Here is a 20,968-nt window from a genome sequence, read left to right as displayed (position 1 = left end):
TTAGATTTAAATATCCAACAGTACTCTGCAGACTGACTCAGGAAAAGCTGCTTTTCAAATGTTTCGGAGTAAGCAGAGTTGAAAAAAGAAAATGGGAAGCAGTAAGAAAAGAAGGCTAATTCCATGAGGAGAGAACTGGCCAAACAGAAGAGTAGAATAAAAATATTATCAAATAAACAAAACTACTCTGATTGAAGAAACTTGGAGGACTGTGTAACAGAGATTAACTGTAAAATGTAGTGTAGAAGTGCCAAGATTGCTCTATCAGTAGCAAGATTTTCTCTTCAGAGCAAGGTCAGACAAAAATTGAATGAAAGCATTGTTTTCAATTGTATTTCTGTGAAATTAGTCAAGTTCTGGAAGTAAAATCTCTTCTACAGCAGCAATCTAGAAAGAAGTGTTAAATGGCAGAGTTAAAATTAGCATTTTCAAAGCCAACAGAAATTGAGCTGAACGATCAGCAATGTGACAGGAGTCATAGTAGGTCTATTTTGCCCAATATCCGGTTGGACAGGTGCCAACAACAGATGTTTGGAGACAACTCAGGATGAGCAAAGCAGACAGTCATTTCCAGGCTTTACACAAGAAAAAAAGTGTGCAGCTTCCAGAGATACATGGTTTAGGAACTTAGCACTCTGTAACTAGTCATGGCTTTTTGGGTGAGCAGTAAGATGTTTTGACATCTGAGCAAGTAAATTGGCTCAGATGGCTTTTGTTAGATGAACTCCTGCCTAGCAGAGGAAAGGAAATGCCTCTATTCACTCAATGCGAAGCACGTGTCAAGTAATCTTTTCCATTTGACTCCAGAAATTACTATTTTAGAAAATGTGAACATAAATAATTTCAACTCCCTATTGTTTCTGAAACAAGTAATTTAAACATTCAGGCAAAATATTCCCTAGGAAAAGAACAATATCTTGTTAGATTCATCTCTTCTATGTTTTTGTCAGAAAAGATGTCTGCACATCCTGATGAAGCACTAGACCATTGATAATCTTAAACTGTCATTTAATCTTGGTACAGATTAGCTATAAGCAATAATTAGATAAATAAATTGGGCATGTTAAAGCTAACTGTGAGAACTTGACAGAGATGAAAACAATATAGACATGAGAACAGCGGTGTTTAACACTTCTTATTTTTGAAGAAATAGAAGGAGCTATTTGTTCTCTTGGTAACAAGTTGTCTTGAATCACATCTCTTTATATGTGAACAATGGAAATAACATTCCTGAAAATATTTTTCAAATGCAGAATTTTATTTGTCAAAATTAGAATCTTGTAATCTGAGATAATGTAAAGTGTCAAAGAAAACAGGTGAAGGCAGAGTGTTTAGCAAAATTCTGCGGTTTTTGTTCTGACAATATTAATTCTGTGTTATGATAAGGATGTACTATGTTGGAACGTTCCTACGTTACACGCTGAGAAAGCCAGTGGTGTGCAGTCTGGAAAAGAGAAGGCTGCTGGGAGAGTTGAGAGCATCCTTGCAGTACTAATAGAAAAATGTTTTCATCTACCCAGCACTGCATTTAATTGTGTGTGGGTTACAAAGGGAAGGGGCCTTCTGATACTTTGGAGTTGGTGTTGCCATAGCTGTTCTCTTAATTCATGGTAACAGAACAATTTTGGTATTTAAGTCATGCTTGTGTAAGAATATAACAACCGATAATTCCAAATCTTCAGTTGGTAGTGCTGAAAGAGTGAAAAACATTTCATGCAGATGTATTTCTATTTCTTATGCACAAGCTGAAAATCATCTACTTGGAAGCAATAATTGCATTTTTATTAAACATGAGTTCTAAGGATATTTTTCAAGCTCTAAGGCTGTTTTTCCTCATAGAAAAATCAATACAATCAGTCCAACAGATAAAGCTAGTAGCACTACTGCTTTCAAGTTTATGTATAATTGCCTCTTCCTTTACTTTCTGTTTATCAGACTGTTGCTATACAGTCTGATTAGATGTGAAAGGAGGATTGCATACCGAGTACTTTTCCCTTCATAATTTTGAATAATTAGTGTTGATTAAGCAGGCGATGCTGCGATTGAAGCCCATGAGATAAGGAATGAGCTTTATAGGTGATAGGTGAATTTTTACTGCTCTGGAATGAAAATGCTCAGTTCATGTCTATAATTTTCAGTTTAAGTTAATACTAACTAGTATAAAATAGGGAGAGAAAGTTACTCAGGATTGCCTCTGATCAAATTTGATTGTGATCAATCAGCTCAACTGCCTGTCCTTTTCCCTGCCAATTTTATGGAACCTGGCTGAGGAATACTGATGCTCAGTTTCATTTTCTTGTACCAGTTAATCAGCACAAGTGCTGTTAAGAACAGACACTGTCTGGATGTAGACTGTATAATTACTCACTTCAATGTGATGTTAATCTTGTAATCTTTACCTCTTCTAAAAATAGTGCAAGAGAGCAAGTACTTAAAATTTGTGTGAAAGAGCTCTTCTTATATTTGTTTCTCACAACTAATTTCAGCCCTCCTCCTCAGATTCTGCTCTATTTCCAAAGTACTTTTTTCGACAACTGTTGAATTTATTAAATTTCAGTGTCCTGTGCTATATACATGTCTGCTACTTCAGGCTGTTTGGATTCTACATTGGATCTCATAGCTTCCAGTTCAGCTGCAGAGGACAACTTCAAGTTTCACTACAAATTGTAGCCATTCCATAAGCTATCCTTATTTAAATGTTATTCGCTACATGCTTTAAAATACTGAAGTAGTATCTAAAATATGAAGTAAAACCTATTCCAATTACTCAGCTTTCTCATCCAGAGTTATGTAAAAAGCAGCTTTATACTCGTAAATAGAGTAAGACAGATGCAGCAGCTTTACTAAGTTCTGAAAGAAAGAAGCCTACATCATACATATTTCTTGTTTTTGTCTGTGTAGATAAGTCCTCAATTAGATCAGTGCTAACCACTAGGGCACAAGGAACAACAAATTGCTCTTGAAATGAGTGCTTTGGTAGTAAAACAGCAGGCTACAACAAGTAAACAATGTACAGCATGATTCAGAAGCCCTCCTTTGTGTATTTCTGATGTTGCTGCCACACTGAGCATGTGTACTCAGGACTTGCAGTTTTACTTAGCCAAAGATGAAAAGAAAGGTATTGCAAGAACTATTCAGCTCACCTAAGAACTCGAGTCATTTCCCAGTGGATTGCTTCCTAGCATAACTTGGAATCCGAATAACCTGAAGCCAGCTCCTTATTTCCAAGAAACAGTACTGACAGTGGTCCTCTGGGTGTAAGACATCTTTGGGCAGTGTGGTGTATGTTAAGGAAAAGAATAGCTCTGGGAACATATTCTTTGTAACCTGAAATTTCTGCAGTCAGGCTAACTATGGAAATGTAATGCAGTGCCTTTGGTTAACTTAGATAATAGCAGTGCCTTTAGATGCTTAGACAGTGAAAAGACAGTTTACAATACAGTTATGTAATTGGAGATAGGGCATCTTATTTAGCTGAGGATCTAATTGTACTCTTGCATTTTGTGCAAGATGATGTCCAAGGAATGATGCACAATTGACTGTTTCCAGGCGTTGTTTGGGCCTGTTAAGGAAGTTCTGATTTAGAACAGTGTTACGAGATGGAAGGAGTAGCAAGGTACCTTAAGGATAGTCTGCTCAGATGTAGTAGCAGTAGGTGCAGAGACAGGGAAAGGATCTGCTTACCATAGGAAGGCTCTTACGGTCTCTTCAGTAGGCAGAGGTTGCCAGAAGATACTTCTCCACTGCCAGCCCTTAGTTGAGATCAGGGAAGGAGTGGATTCTGGCTCCAGCCCTTCTGGTTGCTCAGTGCATTGTATGCACCTGAGTTCCCCTGGGTGGCCCTGCCTTCTCAGCTGGTGCTCCATCATTGGTTCAAGTTGTGACTTTGCGTTTCCAGTACAGACAATTACTGGATTTGAGTTCTGGGAAGTAAGGTGAAATACTATTTCTTTCAGTTTAGGTATTAGAAGAACAGTCCTGTGTCAGGGAAGATCAGTACCAATGTGGTCATATCCTCAGGATTGAAGGCTGTTGACAGCTGGGAGAGCTAGGGGAAAGGAATAGGTAGGTAAGAAAATTGTTCGGGGAGGAAATAGTTCATTGTGTTCTGGTACAATAGCATTGTCTAGAAAGGGCATTTTTGGTGTGGAGTGTGCTTTGCTGTCCAACTAAACAAACACAGCAGAATTGGAGTATTTGGTAAATTAATCTTGTATTAGATTCTGTGTATGGACCCATGAATCTGCTATTAAAATACAGTAATATCTGGAATATTTTTTAGTAAGGAAAATACTTGAATAATAATTTATAATGCTTCGAGCATTTGCTTAGCTGGATTTGCTTGAGAATGAAAATGATTGTATCGCTTCTGAACCTTAGTTTTAGCACTACATCATTACTATGCATCAGATATTAATACAGAGCCTCAAAGCAAGTGCAGAGACTAAAGTATCTGGGTCTTTCATAATTAGTTTTTATTATGGTAACGGTTGTAACAAGGTTAATTATATTCTTCAGATGTGTTGGGTTTGTTTAACTTCTTTATTTTGCATTACTTAGCTTTTTAATAAAACAATTTGTTTAAATGCACTAGCTCTAATGTTCCTTTACATACAACCTCATTCTACCATGGCTTAATTTTACTTCTAGTTCAGTATTGCTTCATGTGGGGAAAAATTGGATTTAAACTTTGAAAGTGCTGCTGCCTGTCAACTGCTCTATTCTCACCCACTTCCAATTTGATGCTTTCTGAACACGATGTGTCCAAAATGTTCCCATTTGGAGCTGGTGGTTTCATGCCTCACTAAATCCATTTCAGCATTCATCTGTATGATTCCCTAATCTTTAAAACTGCTTATGCCATTTTCTAATGCTTCCTCCTTTATCATCTTTATAATAAGGTCCTTGGGAAATGTTGAATATTCTAAGGCGATATTTTCACTGCTAGCTTAACTTGTTTAGTACTGGAATAAACCAATATGTTACTACATCTCTCCTGGAAAGGATCGATGGCACAGAGGAAGATATTACACACGGGAAGACTGTCTTCTAGACGTACCCTATGACGATCACTGGAGGTGTAGGATGAGTTGGAGCATGAATTGAGAGCAGAGTTAAAGTTGGCATGCTTTTGATGAAACATAATCTATTGCTACTTTTATCTGTTCTTTCCTGCATCTCTTCACATCTGAATTGTTTGTTGTCTTTTGTCCATTGAAAAGATAAGGTAACACTCCTTTTATCTGGTAGTTTTTTACCTTGTGTTTTTCTCTTGGTTTCAGAAATCTACCTCAAATTTTCATCTGTTGCTTTTCCACTCAGTCTCTTTATAAATAAATAAGAGGAATGAAAGAACTCACGGTATATGCCATGTCAGGTTAGACTGCAAGTCTTTAAGGATAGGGTCATCTTAGGTATAGCACTTACTCTCAGTAGCTTGTGTGGACTTAAGATCATAAATATAATTAATAAAGTTGAGACCAGGTAGGGGCTGCTAAGATTCAGTAATTTCAACATGTCTTTCATCCTACTTGTCTACCTGAGCCAGACTGTGATAGATTTACAATATCTTATCAAGCTTAAAGAATGTAGATTTAAGTTGGATATAAAGAAAACTCTTATACGGTGAGAGTGGTGAGACACTGGAACAGGTTACCCAGAGATGTGGTTGTTGCCCTGTCCCTGGGGGCTTGCCCCGCCAGCTTGGATGAGGCCCTGGGCAACTTGATCTCGCTGTGGTGTCCCTGTTTATTGTGGGGCAGCTAGACTAGATGGCCTTTTTAAAGGTCCCTTCCAACTCTAAGAATTCTACAGATTTGTGCTCTTTTAATGTCAAATGGGAATGTATGTGGAAAGACTGGTTCCATGCTAATTAATTAGAGGAAGTACTTGGAGTGTACGAAAGCTGCACTGCGGGTTTTCCTTGGTCGAGAGATGCTTTACCAGAAGTTGTAGATTATTTGGAGGGGCAAATCAGGTTCAGCAACCCTTGAGGGAGCTTGCATTTGTTTTCCAGCTGTGAGAGAACAGAAGATGGTCCTGGGGGCTGAGCAGCCCACTTGGAGAAGAAACTGAGTTTTTCAGTTTGTTGGACCAGGTTGTGTTGGGCCACCTTTAAAATGCATTTGTTCCTGCTGTTATTTATAGATCTAGATGTTAAAGTATCTTCTATTGAAACTATAAGTAGTATTTAGTAAGAATGTAGGAAAATCTGTAAAATAAATAAATAAATAAATAAAAATAGTGAGTCAAGAGAAGATGAGCTTATTGAACCTTAGTGCTAGGAAATAAAGGAAATAGATCATTAAACTATGAATAGGAATAAGCAGTGCAAAAATGAATACCATAAAAATTTGCAGTTGGGAAAACTAGAAGATTAATAGACATCTGGCTGTGGTGCTGAGCATTTCCATCAATCAGCATCAGGAAATACTGCAGCTCCTTGGCGTCTCCAAACTGAATCCAATAGAGGCAGGAGAAAAGGGATATGACTTCAGTGGAAGATAGTAAATATAGTAAAAAACAACAACAAAGAAAAAACAACCCACCACGACACAAAATAACTAATTGGCTGTCATATTTGCTTCTGCATGTAAAATACTTGCCTTATTAATCTGTGGAGACATTAAGCACATGGGTTGTTGATTATTAATATAAAGGAAAAATGTTGCGTTGTTTAGCTGATGGCATGCAATGATATCACTTCATGATTTGAAATGCAGGTGATCTGTCTACCCTCAAGCAGTAAAAGAAAATTCAGAAAGAAATTAGAAACAGAAGAAAATCAGTGACATTGTAACTAATTTGGTCAAAGAAACGATGAAACCTAGCAAACAGTATAGGTCTGGGTGGTATCTTTTCTTATCTCTGTAAAATGGTGTTTTTTACACCCTCGCAGTCATGTTTTGGGGCATTGCTGTGTTAGGTAATAAAACTGAAGTGCACTAAAAATGAAATAATTTATAAAATGACAGCATAAAAATCTGTTAAGATATAAAAGGCTTAAATGAATAGTATTCATTTCTTTACTCCTTTATTCTTTTTTTTTTTTAAAGGGAAAAAGCTATTAAACAATGCATAATTTTGTGTTTAAGGAAGATATTAATTTCTCTCTCTTGCCTCAAGACTGATTATTCAGATTGTTTCCACTTCTGGGAGCAGTGCAAAAAAGATAGCACTAATTCTATAATGTAAATGATAAATAAGTTAATGAGAAGCTAAACGAATGCAAGTTTCAATTCACATAGTTGCTGTGGATTATTCTGTTCAAAACACTAAGCTATCCTTGCAGTTCTGATACATGTACTTACCGAAGTGATTTTTAAAATAGTCTGTCTATTGACTGGGGGGGAAAGATATATAAATACATAAAAGCAACAAAAAAACAAAAAACAAAAAAAAAACTTAATTCTCAGTCCTAAGAAGGACTTAAAATCATCAATAAACTGTGAGGAAAGATCTTATTTGACAATAGTGGCTCAGAAAAGGAAAAACGGAAGGTATTTGCCAGCAGGTTGATGTTTGTTATAGATGGCACAGTAAAAGCTGATCTGTTTTGGCAAGTCACTGCTGCTGTCAAAGTAGAAAACACTATTTAATTTATTTCATGTTTAAGAATAATTTCATACTTAATGCGTTACATATTGTTGGTTATGTTTATTTTGGTTTGGATAACAGATACAGTACTCTTAATTTATCCCCACTTTTACTTTGCTGTGGTTTTCCACTGCTCAAGTTTGAAATGATTTGATTGGCAGAGAAAAATAGTTGCTTTAGCTTTTTCTTTGGGCATTTATAATCTCTTACTGAAGTATGTCCCAGTGATTTTATGTATTTTTATAGGTGATAGCAAAGGCAGCTTTAACAGTATGATAACCAGTAAGTTAAGTTACTGGACATGAAGCATTGTCATTTCTCAGCATATAACACTGAGAGTATTGGTATTAGTGGAAGGAAAAATTCTCTTAGCTACTTTGAATCACAGATGATGCTAAGCAGATTATCTTGTAAAACTTAAAATCTGAAAATTCAGCACTTGTTCTCATTCTGTTCAAGCCCACTCCAAAAGGGAAAGCTTTAGAGGGAACTCTGCTTTTAAATTGAAATACTTTTAACATTTCTCTGTTCTCTACAGATTAACTAAAGATACTGAAAACAAAATAACCTTTTTAATTTACATCAAAAGCTTTTGATTTCAAATGTATTATGGCCGTAAATTACTAAAACCTAACTTGGTAAAGTAAAGTAGAGTTGAAGATGAACAAGAGAATAATTTTAGACTTGAAGTTGACATTCCATATGTTGGCAAGATGTGTTGATTGTAACTGCTGCTGCTAGTGTGGCACAAGAATAATGTCCTGAAATGTCAGAGATGAAAAGCGATGTAAATGTCTGTTCTATATTGAGCCTACCCTGAAAATGGAATGTTTTTCAGTGATCATTTCTGTTTTCGTTTTAGGAATATAATTTGAAAGATGTGAAATGTCAGCTACTGAGCAGTTTCTATATGGCTAGACTGGATAACTGCTTTAATTAGAGCCTGCCTGATGTTGATGTATGGAAATGATTTACCTGTGTAACTGAGAACATGACTCAAGGAAGTGTTTAACGCTGCTGAAGTCTTTCAAATCAGGTAAGTCTTAAACCTATCTAATAAATTCTGCTGTGAGAATGGGGTATAACCTTAAGTGATGCATGTTCAAGCTTGTGGTTGCCTGGGCTGCGTTCAGTGAAGAGCAATTGTCTAGTGCCATTATCCGGAAAGGTTACTTAAAAAGTAATGCCTCGCTATTTCATGGAACAGATACGAAGAGCACAATAACACTACTTAATAGACCAAGTTCTCAACTGCAAAACACTCTTTTGCAACAGTCTCCAACATTAGCTATGCTTCTTCACTAGCCATGAGCAAGAACCTGCCGGCTGCACTTGTAATAACCTACACTAGAGCAGATGACCCACTGTCACTGCTGCTGAAATGCTCCACTCACCCCTCACTTTGCTCATATCCATTGTTTGGTCTCCATAAATGTTCAGCGAATGTCAGTGGGTGCCATTTTTACTGCATGGAGGAATTCAATGGTGTACCTTTGCTTCATATGCACTTACATGTCAGAAGCCATTTTGTCTGACTCCCTCTCTGCTGCCATCTTTTGCATGGAAACAAAATCTAATATGGGAATTGGTGGGAAGGTTCAACCTCAATTACCATACTGCTAACATCCACCTCCATTGCTGTGGTCCAATGAAATTACAATAGCATGCATTACTTTTGGAGTAGCCCTCATAAAATATGCACTGTAGTTAATCTATGTAAGTAACAATCTGATACTTAGAGTTTTTTTTTTTTAAAGATACAAAACAGGGCAACAAAACCATTAAACTAGAGGGATATGGGACCTTGTTTTGCAGAAAGTAACATGCGCGGCTTGTTTGATAGCAGTGGTTTCAATTCACAGTGAGTTCTGAAGGTGTTTGTCAAACTTTGAATTAAGTTCTACTCTTCCTGTGCTTTATCCTTGAAAAAGCTGTTTAGAAATGTGTGTACTGCCAAAAAGCAGTGGAATTGGGTGGAATTAGAAAGTGAGGGATCTTTCTCTCTGGTAAGACAGGGCTTATAAAAGTCTATTGAAGAGACGTGGTCATGGTTTGGATTGCCATTTTATGCATTTGAAAAATTTCAGTTGATGTATTTATGTTGATTGAAATGAAGCCACAGACAAGCCAAAAAAAATGTTGTGGTTTTTTTTTTTGAATATTGAAATGTATTTTCAAATTCCTTTATCACAATGGAAAGCACAGCTGCATCTTTTTTATCTTTTTAGGTGCAGCTGTCACTAATATTTATTTGAAAAAATAGAAGAAAAGTGGATCATTTAACATTGATTTATATATTCATTCAATCATCTTTGCTTTTTTATTTTTATTGTAGCTTGTAAAATGTGACTTTATAAATGTGACAAATGACAATGTTGTTTGGTGCAGCTAGATGGTTGAACTCCTGTTTAGGTACAGTAATTTCACCCAATATTCATTTTAATCAGCATAGACGTAAATGGAGAGGGGAATGTGGGAAATGAACAGTGATGAATGGCACATGACTTAAAATTTAATTCTCATGCAGAGTCGAATCTGCTCTTAAAATAGTTAAAATTACTAATGGAATTGGTTTTGGTTGCCCTCATGTATTCAAATATTTTTTGGTCATAACACTTCTGATGTCATCTTGTGCAGAATGTTGAATGCGTGTGGTAAAATGAATGAACAGCTTATTTCCATTAAACAGTCACAGTTGGGTTTGAAAGGTCTAATTACTGTCTTGACAAACATATACAACTTAACCTCAATTAAGTTAAACTTTTCAGTTCAGAAAAATATTACAGGTATTGCGTGTGGAATATTTGGAAGGTTGCATTGAGCCGAAGTGCAAAATGGTGGCAGAAATCACTTTTAAAATCTGACTACTCCATCTCAAATGTTCCATTTTAGTAATGTGGTAGTTAAAAATCAGGGAGAAAAATTCCATTGAATTCAGTGCTTTGGGACAGCTTATGACTAATGTAGACAACCTTCACAAAACTTAGGTTACTTAAGAATGCATACTCCATACTCTATATATTTTACATGAAGGTGCATTTGGAATGCAAGTTGAATTGACAGAAGCTGAGATTGTCCAGGGAAAAGAAATGCAGTCAATCCTTGCAAAATGCATTTAAATTTGAATAATTTAGACTTAACTATCTGTAATTTTACAACTCCACTTCCTTCATCTGAAAGGATTGAAATGTTTTATTGGTAGGCTTGACAATTCCATCTGATGTGTTTAAAATTCAACTCTGTGTTCAATACAGTCAATATACCTCAGCATACTAATGTTTTCCCATATTGAGAATAAAATGACTGCTAATCTCCTTCTGTCCCTCTGGAGCTGCATGCTGCTGTGTGTATATTTATCATAGTGTTTTACTTCTCTATAATTCTTTTGTAGGCTAAATCTATTTGCTCTGTGAGCATATGTGTTCTACTGATAACTTAGAGGAAGAATAGGACCCAGTCCTGCTGTAACACTTGGTCCCCTTTGCAAGATTTGCTAACCGCTCAGGTCTGTCAGATGAAACTCTTTGTGTAACTATGTACTAGAGGCAAAAGAAACTAGTTCAAATCCAGTAAACAGCAGGTCTTTGCCAGTTCATTTTGACTGAAATAACCGAATGAACATTCTAAGGATACTGTTATTGATGTCTAGCCCAGAGAGGATGAAGCTTGCACATCTGTAGTATGGCTGGAGGAGTTTCAGTCTCAGTTTTAGATAACTTTGGAGCAAGTGCAATTTGGCAGCATCCATTTGGAGTCTTTCAGTGAATTGGTTGCACAAAAAAAAACCAACAAAACTTAAAAAAAAAAAAAAGTATGACTGACTTGTGCTTAAGCACTCTCCTCTGCCATCACTGTGAAGAGCTCCACAAATAATAACATAATCTCACATTTAAAAAAAAATAACTTGCAAGTCATTAATCCAAACAAATACTAAATGTTAATATTGTGATGAAAAGGAACCAGTGATTTTCTTGTGAAAAATTATTGGTAGGTAAATAGGGTATGCTGAAAGAATGACACTTGTCATGTTATCTGACTAGAACAGCTCATAATAACAGTTCCTGCAGAGACTATGTATATATAATAAAACTATTACAAAGAATGTGCTCATAAATTTGTATGAAAGATGGATTCTGACAGTAGATATAATTAAAATACCCTAAAGAATGTAAAACCTTTCTATTTGTTCCGTGGTTGGCACACAGATTTTGACATAGCTCTGACTTCTGATGTTCTATATCAATAAAGGCAGGTGAAGGGAATGCAGCAGTATAATACAAATAATGAGTAATGACTTTTTGTGGGTTGCAAAGATTAAATGCCAAAGAAATGGTAAACAGCAAAAAAATTCTCAAAAGATGATTTGCGTAAATGATGGCTTTTATAACTGTCTGAGATTGGAGAAATTACAAGTTTGAGATTCTGTTGGGAATCTTGTGTATGCCTTAGGAATTTGTTTTGGATATATTCTTTTCATTTATCTTGTTCTGTGATTCTCCTCAATTCTTATTTCCACAAATGGGGTACCATTTGATAAAAGGAGACTTAGTTTATCCTAAACTGGAATTTTTATAGCCAGGGAAAAAAATCGTGATAGATTTATAACATCGATGCAAGGATATCAGCTAAGCTGGTCTGCCAGTAACGTGCTTAGATATGATGACAGAGTAGACATGCTTTTTTTGGTAGCACTTAGATGCATCTAACATGTAGTGTTGTAATTAAGAAAAAAGTTGTGCCTCCCTTCCCGAAATACCGTTCACCAGAGTGAGTATTTAGTCAGCTTTATTGGCAGTCATGCTGTGTGGTGTTAGAGCTGATTTGTGGCAGTATCCCGATTACTCCATTTAATCATGCTGTTAAATAGATCCAGTCAAATGAACTTTGTTAGAAGCCATATCAGAACCACTCGAAGAAATTCCTCCGTAGAACTGTGCTGCTTTATCATTTCTAATGCTAGGTAGCTGTAATTAAACATAACATAATGCAACTTACTTTTAAGGCTGTATGAAAAAATTTGAACTGCGTGAGAAGGTTGACCATCTGATACTGGGCATTAGAAAAAAGTTTTGGCATAGTGTTTAAAATTGAGATGGCAGACTAGACTTGATTTTTCTTACATATTGCTAAGGGTTTGCTACCCATGAGATTTCCTGAAGCTAGGGAAATGTTGTTTTCTATGGCTTTTCTTATAGAAAGAAATGGATGGGCATAAGAAGCATAAAATAGTATTTGATAAACACTGTATAGAGATGGAGCTACACAGCATAAGATTGTTCATTACATATGATTATGCATTAGTGAGGATCCATGTGTATAATTTCAAGAGATTTAATGAGAACTTGCACTTTTTGTGGTTTAGTTTAGAACAAGTGAGGCACTCTAATTTTTTTTTCTCATAAGGCCCTGTCCTTGTACTATCCCCCAAAGGGTCAGTTCAGAATATCAAATGAATGCCCTTGTTGCTGTTAACGTATCATAAGGCACATAATTGCATTCTAGATGCTATTCAAAATCTGACAATGATAAATTTAAGTTGCTGATGCAGCATAATAATGATAAAGAATTAGATACCAAGAAAATGAGGTCAAAAACAAGTTCCAGGTAAGGCTGTGAATGTGAATCAACTTTCTGTCTTACATACTCTATTTCTTTTCTTGTAACCCTTATTATAATCTCTCCATTATTCCTTTATCAGTTGTGCAAGTCGCATCTGTGATACTATTCAGAAAATCAAAATTGAGACCATAAAATAAAGATTAAGCATTTTCACTGGAAAAGCTGCATAGATAATTTAATACCAATACTGTAAATTTCTACGCGATCTTTGGCAGTCTTGAGCTATGTGTTGATGTATAGTTTGTCTTTAAATTTTAGTAATTCAGTTGTCACTGGTGTTGAAGAGAAAATTATTAAAATGAATAGCTAGTGTATACTGAGGATAACACATTGAAACACTTCAAAAATGCATTTGCTGTTAAGAATTACTTACAACGAACCCTGTTCTTGAAAGTTCTGCTATAGTCTACTACAAGCATCAACCGACATCCCCCGGTTGTCTTGCTCTGCACAGTCTGCTAGCCACTGTCCCAAACCTGTAATGTTGCATGTAGTTGTTGTGACCGAATTGTGGGACCAGATACTTGGTCTTGTTAAATTTCATGCCACTGGCCTCAGTCTGTCAGTCCAACCAGTCCAGCTCTCTTTCTAAGTCCTTCTTACTTTCAGTAAATGAATTGATTTGATTGATTGATCTTGTCAAATACCCTTTCTATGGATAGCTCTATACATCTTTCACACTTCTTAATTATTTTCCTTCTCTTACTGCTGTTATTACTTGACTCCTTTTTTCCCTGGAGACCCATTCTGCTCTGTGGAGTAGATTAGAAAGCCATCAATATAGCAGAGCAAAAAAAAGTGTATTGCAAGTTAAATTTAGTTGTTAATTACAGAGTGGTTTGATTAAAGAGAGAAAATTGTACTTGAATATTTTGGATATATTAAAACAAATACAAAATAAAACAAAACAAATGTGGTTACTTTAAAGTCTGCTTTTGTTTTTGACTGCCTTTCTTTTCTCTGATCAGAGCTCTATAGAGGTAGCCTATGGTCATCCACTAGACTTAATTTTTTTTTTCTGCGTATTATACAATAAATAATGCAGATAAATAATGTTTAAATGTCAATCACTTCTCAAAATAAAAAATTTCATCTTAGGAATGTTACTAACATTACACTGTTAAAGGAAAAGGTAAATGTGCTAGGGAATGCGTTCTCAATGGTATAATTCTATCTATGTATTAAAATGTTAATTTTTGAATGAACCACAACAGGGTAGTGTGCAAATAACTTGTAGCCTTGATTTGTTTGCATCTACTGGTTGGGAAGCTGGTTTTTGCATCTAGCTGTTTTAGGCCACTGGTTGGGAAAATGAAAGGCATTACACAACCTTAAAAGAGGCTTTGCTTTGCAGTAATATCACAGTAATATGGGATGAGTGTCCCCAGCAATTGTTCACTGGTAAATCACAGCAGTCTTTATTTGGAAATCCCCTTTCTTCTAAGGTATGTAATTAATCTTTGATTCCTGTGGGATGTTACTACTCGAATGGCTGTGCAGAAGCAAGCTATGATCATTTTTGTATGTAAGAATCAGCTCACTGCAGTGCAGTCTTTTCAGAGGGAAGAACAATGTTTGTAGCTGTAACTTGAGTCTAAGTAAACCCACAGGTCCCTTCTGTTTAACTTGTTTCTGTAGGAACAAAATTTGTTACTAGTCTACTGATACAAGTGGAAAACCACATTGCTTTCATCATAACTGTTTGATGTTTGCTTTGTTATTTTTTTCCTCTGTCTTCACTGGCTGAGTCAAAGGAGATAAACAGTTGCAGCCCTACTCAGGGTAGGGATTGCATCCACATAGAAAATATCTGCATGCAGCTAGGCAAGAGCAGCTTTATGACTGTTCCAAGACAACCATAGGTCTGTAACAGTTAAGGAATAAATGAATCACTAGGACAATGAATAAATCTAGATGCTCAGTAATGTTGCAATCCCATGCCATAGGGCTTTTCTGGATTGCTCTGCATGTGCAAACAGAAGTTTAGCCTCCACGCCAGTTTGGAGTTCTGAAGTGCTCTGTCAGTCTCGCACTTGAGGAAGAAAAGATTTTTGTCTTGGAGATTATGTATCTAGCAACTGCAAAGAGCGACTTGGAAATGTTTCAGTCATAGCAGTTTCAATTAAAGAAGAATCATCCTTGTGATGGTATTTTGACCTGTAATTGTAAAGAACCTTTTAAATAATCATAATCAAAAAGTAATCCAGTGTGTCCTGAAATTGTTTGCTATTCCAAGTTTTCTAATTTTATACAGATGAGAAATAAGCATCTCTTTCAGAAAGAAAGAATATTCAGCAAATGACCTTCACCATTAGTCATCTATATTTGTTGTGCACTGCCAGCTGCCAAATAGAAATAACTTCCTGAGTGAAACAGTAGGTGAAATGAGATTAACGTTTGCCCTTTCAGAACTCATTTAATGTGAGCAGCTTCCCTTTCAAATATGAAGGTTATAGGGAACCTGTGAATACTTTCTAATTGTCGTTGTGAATGTAATTCCAATACACATACTTGGTTTGGTAAAGCTATCTGGGATTCATCCTGGTTTCTAAATGAAAACAAACTGCAAATTTGTGCTCTTCAAATACTGCTGTTATGGCAAGCTCTGCAATTTTTTTTTTTGTACTGAAAGTTATGATCTACCTCAGGTTAACTGTCATTTTCAGACTTCATTCTTGAATTTGTGGAATTTAGCTGATATGTCACCTTAAAGATGAGAGGAGATGAGATACTATCGCAGCTTTATAATTACTTTCAGTGGCAGCAAGATTTTAAAATGTAGGATACATGTTTGTCTACATTGAATGCTGTCGAGGCAAAATGTAGAAAGCTTTTTCTTGGTCTTTAGAGACTAAAATAGAAATAAGAATTGCAAAGTGCAGAAATAAGAGGACATAACTTGGTATGCTGCTGCAGGAACAGCTTTTTGTTAACTGATAGGCCTTCCTAGAAACTATGAAAATATCAGCTAAGTTGTTCCTGTAGTTGCTTACCCATAAAACTGAATTAATGAAGATCACTGCTATGTTTATGACTGTTTTGTATTCAGAGGAATCTGTTCTACCTAAATTGCCTATGTTCAGTAAAAAAAACTTCTAAATATCCAATAATAGAGGGAAATCACTATTTATATATGCACGTGTAACAACAAAGTCCTTAGTGCTTATGAGGTTTAGTCTTTCCTCTAGATAACGGTTATACCTTGCCAGTCTCTATTTCAGCAGTTTGTTTCAGAGAAAAAAGGCATTCAAGCATCTTGTATGTGTCTGGCGAAGGCAGTGTGGAGTACAAATTAATAGGAAGGGAAAGGATGGGGGGTGGGGGAAACCTGAAACTTACTGGAAGGCAGAAAATATTTGAAAAGGTCCAGGGGTTCAGTGATAGAAGAAAAAACGAAAGTACATCTTTATATCTTGTGGAAAAGAATAGGGAATAAATTGGTTTTGAAACTGTTGAACTGGCTCAGTTTGAAGACTTTAGTTTAGGTGGTGTTGTACACTTAACAAACCCCATACCAGAGATAGGTTTCAAAAATTTTCCTTTAAGACTGGATCTGATAAAGTAGTTAATGATTTCTATCTGTAAGTCATGGCTAGAAATGAGCTGGATGGAAACTGTGGGAGTTGGTACTGTAGTCCAGCTCCCGAGGCTTTGCTGAGAGCTATGGAATTCTAAACAAATATTCCTGTGGCTGCTTACTTAACATGCCAGAGCACCGCTTGGGCTGCTCCAAGATTTTGTAAGTGTTGGGAAAGAAATTGCAACAGCTCTGAGACTCCCTTGTTGGGTTGCCAGGCTCTGTAGCCCTCGCTGATTATGGACACCAGAGTCTGAGCTCTGCAGGAGTGCTCTGTGAAGAGTAGCAAGGAAGTTAGAGTTGTTGGCCCTCTGCCTGAATCCTCTTAGATGGCATCAAAGGCTATGTGCTCTCGTGATTTCTGATAAAAACTTGTTTTTCTTGCTACTTTTCAAGCAGTTCTGCCAAGAAATATAGGCCAGAGATGCTGAGACAGCAAGAAAAGCTGACCAACCAGTTTTTTTTAATTATGTTTAAATGTGCTTGGAGGAGGAATGGAAAAAAATTAAAAGGGAGAGTTTAATAAAGTACTGAGTGCTGGAGAGGAGACAAACAATTGTACAAAATAAATTAGTATCTCTCTATGAATTTACTAAAATAAAATCCTTCAAATATTTCGGTGAGGGATAAGTTCAATGCTTTATCTGTGAGGAATTCACTTAGTTAAAAATGTCTCAAGTTAAACATTCCCAAGAAAATTTAAATGGAAAAATTGTGCAGCTCAAATCTCAGCTTCCTTGTCTTGAACTTCCTAAGGACAAAGTGAGCACAGACCATTCATTGTGCTACACTGAGTGGGAGATGGAAAATGAATGGGAAACTACAGCAGAAAATAGGGGTTTTTTTTCCCTTTCTGATCTCCTTCATAGATGACATACTTGAGCAACTGCATACCTTATTGGCTTATAACAATTGTTATCCGAGTTTAAGTTGACATTTGGTGTTTAATTGACAATGGAAATTTCTTTTCAGTTAGCTTTCAGCATTTGGTATGTTTTTACCTACAGTTCCTTTGACTAGTCGAACTCTAATCTCCAATGTTTCTACATTGAATCGTTTCTCAGAATATTTGTAGCCACAGGCTTGAAGATGACAGGGATGATAACTTTACAGCGCTTCTGGATTTGAGGAATATGGATAGTGTCAGACTTAGCTTTGAGGCATGTTGAAAGACTTATTTCTAGTGCTATTAAAGCTGGCAACTAGCTGCTGTTAGAAGAAAATGTGGGCAGCATTTGATTTTTCCTAGTACGATCATTTAGAATGTACTCAAATGTAATTATATTTTTTTCTATTCTAATTACCTATAAAAATTTTGAAATTGATCTTGAGCCAAAGATATTAAAATAGCAACCAACTGGTTGTCTGTTATAAAATTAGAAAAACTATTGCCTTTGATTAATAAGGAGGTAAGCAAATAAGTGAACATTTGAGGATCCTTGTACGTAGCTTAATTTTCTACTCTCAGGGCTGCATAATGTCTGCAGATCATGTTTTTCCAAAAATCTTCGCTTGGTTCATCTTCCCAGAGGATGCAAAGGACAGAAAGCTCAGACCAGTTTTGTCTACGTACAAAATATCATTTCTTGGTGGCTTTTAAAGCAACAATGGAACGGGAAAGAAAAGACAAATGTTCCATGGGAGCTTGAAAGTAAAACAGCAAGTTGTGATTCATAAGAAAATGAACTATGAAACAGTTTCATTTGCTCATTTTTCTCATATGATTCCTGTGTAGCTTCCCCTTTTTTTGCAGCTCTCAAAGCTTCAACCTAGCTAATAAAATGTAAGTGTAATACCTAACTTCAATCTGCTGTCTGTGCTGCTAATAAAGGTTGAAAATAGCTGTGTGCATGCAAGGTGTGCGGTTAGACGTGTCCACACAGCTCAATGTCACTGTCATAGGTGATGAAGTACCTGACAGGATAGCTACCCATGTGGCAGTTCAGCTGTAAAAGACTTGTTTTCTTTTTCAATACTTAATTATTCCTATTCATGTGGATATTGATTTCCATGTATTATGTAGACTGCCTAAAATTATGTATGCTTTGCATGGAAAGGGATACAAGCAAGAACTGCAGTGCTTTTACATAAAGCAGTTCAATATCTTTCAAACATCTTTACATAACGTAGGAAGTCTCAGTGTTGCTCTCAGCATTAACTGGTAAGACACTATAGCCTCCTTGACATTATTTTAATCAACATTGCTTCAAGGTTGTTGTACAGTTCCCTAGAGTATGAAGGAGATGGCTGAATATTTCAGCCTTCTGGAAATAAACTATTTCTCCTATGTATTTTAGCAAGGTGGTTGTACTGCATTTTGTGGTTATACTGTAGCATCTAAACAAAAATATTTTTATTTTACTGTTTTGTAATTTGGAGTATCATTTGCTATGTGTAGATGCTGGAAGGAAAATCGATACAGAATACTGTTATTTTGCTTAGAACTCTTCTCTTTAGAAGATCTACTGACTTGTGCTTTTATGGTGCATTCAGGAGTTTCCCTTTCTCTCTGCTGTGCAACAAGTCAGTGTCAAAAAAAGACTGGGGGTAGGTTTGTATCTGGTTTGACTTTGCTCTTTTAGGATAAAAGCCTTCATCCTTGCAAATCAGTCTAGATCAAAAGAACACTGCAGTATGTTTCCTGTTGTGCCTGAGTCAGAAGTCTTTCCTCAGGACTCTTGAAGATCATTCTGAATGGTATGTCACAGCCTAAGCAATAGGAGACCTATTTCATTAATTAATATTACCCTTTCAGGTGAACTCATCTAGCTGACACTGAGGATTTAGATAGTCTTACTAGGTGAAAAAGCTGTTGTTATGAGGGATCTCCAGTGATCTTTATTTCAGTAAACTGTATTTAACTTTTTCACGAACTTAATCTATATTATGTCCTCCTAAGGCACTCTTTAAAATCTTCTGCTTCTGGTGTAGGCTTACACCCAGCAAAATTTTTTGGCTCTGAAGTCACACTTCTGCTGAACTGTGCCTACATCCCTTTGTCAGTAGTACTTTAAAATAAAATACCATTCCACTGCTTCAGACTCACCCATACTGCAGGCTCTTTTCTTTATGTTTTCTGAAAGAACTATATCTGTGCTATGAGCATTGCTCAAATTGCAAAGCCACGATGTATCGATAACTAAAGAAATATATAAATATATGCATGTATGTAAGAGGGGTTAATTGCTATGATGTGTAAAGGCTGACTAGTTCCTTGATAAGAAACATTTTAAATGATAAGGCTATTTTTAAGAAAATGAATTAGAATTAGCTATCAGTCTAGTCATTGATCAATAACTTAACTCTATTTCTAATTACAAGATTGCAGTTGGGAATATTCTCAATATCCAGAAAATGTAACGTTAGAATGCAGATAAATATTATGCTTATCTATGGAGAGGATACTTGAAAAAACAACTTTGACATTCTGAGTTAAGAAGTAAATCTAACTGAATTTAATAATGCAAAATGGTGAAATGAGAGAACTTTGCATGCCCTTGTGGTCAGGAAAGCTGATGGTATGGATGTGCATTAAAAAGAACATGGCCAGCAGGTTGAGGGAGGTGATCCTCCCCTTTGCTTAGCCCTAAATGTGGTGAGGCCACATACAGAATACTGTGTCTGTTCTGGGCTCTGCAGTTGAAAAAAGAATAGGTTCCTCCTAGAGGGAATCCATTGGTGGGCCATAAAGATGAGCAGGGGTATTACTGTAATGATGTATTTGAATACTGATCTCTAGGCAAACAAATTTGAAGATATATTCTGTATCTTTTTTTTTTTATGTCACTTAAGTATGTACTTGGTAGATCCCAAAGCAGGGCAAATCAAAACTTATTAAAGTAATTCTGGGTCAGAAATGATATTTGCAAGATGCAAAATTACTTTGTGTTTTGTGCCCTGAAAGTAGCATATTTTTTAATATCTGTGTTTTATTGCTCCAGAATAATAGATCTGTGTAACAAACAACAGTAGTGCAAATTTAGATTATATGTATAAGCAACTTAAGCAGGCTGAAACATCTTCTGTAATTGAAGGTTTTGAGATCTATGTTGCAAGATTCGTGCAGGGAAACAGCCCTTGATTCAGGAAATCTTTGGAAGCCTGGAGTTAGTTTTGTTTAAAAAGCATGGGTGACCTTCTTTTTTTGCATTTTAACTTTGTCTTTTCTCACCAACC

General features: G+C 36.1%; 1 protein-coding gene across 1 annotated transcript in view; it reads left to right on the top strand.

The window, feature by feature from the left end:
* The window catches only part of TFPI (tissue factor pathway inhibitor), a 148,839-nt gene that overhangs the window by 30,692 nt on the left and 97,179 nt on the right, over window positions 1–20,968 (top strand). Inside the window, exon 4 of the mRNA XM_031554130.1 lies at window positions 8,459–8,632. The gene's annotated coding sequence lies outside the window, so the exon portion shown is untranslated. The remainder of the gene's footprint in view (window positions 1–8,458; window positions 8,633–20,968) is intronic.

This window comes from Meleagris gallopavo, chromosome 7 (genome assembly GCF_000146605.3).
Source record: "Meleagris gallopavo isolate NT-WF06-2002-E0010 breed Aviagen turkey brand Nicholas breeding stock chromosome 7, Turkey_5.1, whole genome shotgun sequence".
Classification (NCBI taxonomy): domain Eukaryota; kingdom Metazoa; phylum Chordata; class Aves; order Galliformes; family Phasianidae; genus Meleagris; species Meleagris gallopavo.
Note: the sequence above shows the minus strand (reverse complement) of the source record. Positions and strands in the feature narration are given on the sequence as shown.